The sequence below is a fragment of the Theobroma umbraticum genome, unplaced genomic scaffold, assembly GCF_002168275.2.
Source record: "Theobroma umbraticum cultivar Fairchild unplaced genomic scaffold, ASM216827v3 scaffold_146.0, whole genome shotgun sequence".
NCBI classification, from domain to species: domain Eukaryota; kingdom Viridiplantae; phylum Streptophyta; class Magnoliopsida; order Malvales; family Malvaceae; genus Theobroma; species Theobroma umbraticum.
In genome coordinates this window covers 1,346,684-1,346,930 of record NW_018397265.1, presented here as the reverse complement: position 1 = coordinate 1,346,930, position 247 = coordinate 1,346,684, and positions in this window count along the sequence as shown.

Here is a 247-nt window from a genome sequence, read left to right as displayed (position 1 = left end):
TTGATGAATCTTTTGTTAAACGACCGATTTACCTTCAAAAAGCTCAACCACCTCAGCCAGTTGTTGCAAACCAAAGCTATCCAATAAATTCTTGTGCAGCCTCTAATGGTGATCCACACTAATGAATTAGAAAATCCTTTTTTAAGGACTGGGAGTGCTGTGCCATAACAATGTGCTAGCAAAGATAAATTTCATAAACTCATAATCCACACAAAATTATAGGGCTAAAAAGGAATCAAGTGAATGA